Source organism: Petromyzon marinus, unplaced genomic scaffold (assembly GCF_048934315.1).
Source record: "Petromyzon marinus isolate PM22_M1 ecotype Great Lakes invasive population unplaced genomic scaffold, UKy_Petmar_22M1.pri1.0 PM_G_Scaffold_182, whole genome shotgun sequence".
NCBI lineage: Eukaryota > Metazoa > Chordata > Hyperoartia > Petromyzontiformes > Petromyzontidae > Petromyzon > Petromyzon marinus.
The window spans coordinates 202501-205000 of record NW_027422742.1 but is presented as its reverse complement, the minus strand read 5'-3'; positions in this window follow the sequence as shown (position 1 = coordinate 205000).

The window sequence follows — 2500 nt, the reverse complement described above, 5'->3', positions numbered from 1 at the left end:
CCAGAGGCATTTGCAGCAGAAATGCATGTGCAGTCAAAAAAAAATTGATATTTTTCACGGATAGACCCCGTGAAACGCTAGAAATTGGCGGGGATGTGTCTCTTGTGGCTCACGGGGCTGTTCGGGTCGCACAGAAATCCCTGGGAATGGGAAAACGGGTCATTTTCGTGTTGCCACATTGCGTACGAACCGCATGAAACTTCCAGAGGCATTTGCAGCAGGAATGCATGTGCACTCAAAAACTTCTATATGTTTCACGGATAGACCCCGTGAAACGCTAGAAATTGGCGGGGATGTGTCTCTTGTGGCTCACGGGGCTGTTAGGGTGGCACAGAACTCCCTCGGAATGGGAAAAGGGGTCATTTTCGTGTTGCCACATTGCATAGGAACGCCATGAAACTTCCAGAGGCATTTGCAGCAGAAAGGCACGTGCACTCAAAAATTGTAATATTTTTCACGCATAGACCCCGTCAAACGCTAGAAGTTGGCGGGGATGTCTCTCTTGTGGCTCACGGGGCTGTTAGGGTCGCACAGAAATGCCTCGGAATGGGAAAACGGGTCATTTTTGTGTGGCCACATTGCATAGGAACGGCATGAAACTTCCAGAGGCATTTGCAGCAGGAATGCATGTGCACTCAAAAACGTCTATATTTTTCACGGATAGACCCCGTGAAACGCTATAAATTGGCGGGGATGTCTCTCTTGTGGCTCACGGGCGCTGTTAGTTAGGGTCGCACAGAAATCCCTCGGAATGGGAAAAGGGGTCATTTTCGTGTTGCCACATTGCGTACGAACGGCATGAAACTTCCAGAGGCATCTGCAGCAGAAATGCATGTGCACTCAAAAACGTCTATATTTTTCACGGATAGACCCCGTGAAACGCTAGAAATTGGCGGGGATGTGTCTCTTGTGGCTCACGGGGCTGTTAGGGTCGCACAGAAATCCCTCGGAATGGGAAAACGGGTCATTTTCGTGTTGCCACAATTGGCATACGAACGGCATGAAACTTCCAGAGGCATTTGCAGCAGAAATGCATGTGCACTCAAAAACGTGAATATTTTTTCACGGATAGACCCCGTCAAACGCTCGAATTTGGCGGGGATGTTTCTCTTGTGGGTCACGGGGCTGTTCGGCTCGCACAGAACTCCCTTGGTCCACCTGATTCGTGCATACAGGCAGCAACTAAAACTCTGTAAACCTGCTGTGAGGACATCTAAACAGTGGACCAGTGAGGCTGTGGAAGATTTGCGGGCGTGCTTAGACTGTACTGACTGGGATATGTTCACGACTGCTACCAATAGTCTGGATGAACTCACAGAGGCTGTGTACATCAGCTTCTGTGAGGACTGCTGTATCCCAACACGTACCAGGGTGAACTTTAACAACAACAAGCCCTGGTTCTCAGCAAAGCTCAAAAGGTTGAGGTTGGAGAAGGAGGAAGCGTTTAGGAGTGGGGATAGAGACAGATTCAAGGAGTCGAAGAACAGGTTTAGCAAAGCGGTGAGAGAGGCTAAACGACTGTACTCAGAGACACTAAAACACCAGTTCTCTACTAACGACGCTGCTTCTGTCTGCCAAAGGGCTCAGGCACATCACCAACTACAAACCCAGAGCGCCCCACACCACTAACGACTCCCGCCTAGCCAACGACCTGAACGAGTTCTACCGTAGATTTGAAAGACAATTGGACTGTCCTGAACCACCCCTTCCCACCCAAGAGGCCCCATCCCCCACCCATACTACAGAAACGACTCTCTCCTTTCAGGAGGGAGAAGTTAATGGGCTTTTCAAGAGGCAGAATCCACGCAAAGCAGCCGGGCCGGACTCTGTCTCTCCAGCCACCCTCAGGCACTGCGCTGACCAGCTGTCTCCGGTGTTCACCAACATCTTTAACACCTCCCTGGAGACATGCCATGTACCAGCCTGTCTCAAGTCCTCCACCATCATCGCTGTGCCCAAAAAGCTAAGGCCAACAGGACTAAATGATTACAGACCGGTCGCCCTTACATCTGTGGTAATGAAGTCTTTTGAGCGCCTGCTCCTGGCACACCTCAAAGCCATCACAGACCCTCTCCTGGACCCCCTTCAGTTTGCCTACAGAGCCAACAGGTCTGTGGACGACGCAGTTAACATGGCCCTCCACTTCACCCTACAGCATGTGGACGCCCCAGCATCCTACGCCAGGATCCTGTTTGTGGACTTCAGCTCTGCCTTCAACACCATCATCCCTGCCCTGCTTCAGGACAAGCTCTTCCAGCTGAACGTGCCCTACTCCACCTGCAGGTGGATCACAGACTTCCTCTCTGACAGGAAGCAGTGCGTTAAGCCGGGAACAGAAGTCTCTGACTCCAGGTCCATCAGCACGGGAACTCCTCAGGGCTGCGTCCTTTGCCCACTGCTCTTCTCCCTGTATACCAACAGCTGCGCCTCCAATCATCTGTCCGTCAAACTCTTGAAGTTTGTCGGACGACACCACCCTCATTGGGCTGATCTCTGGTGG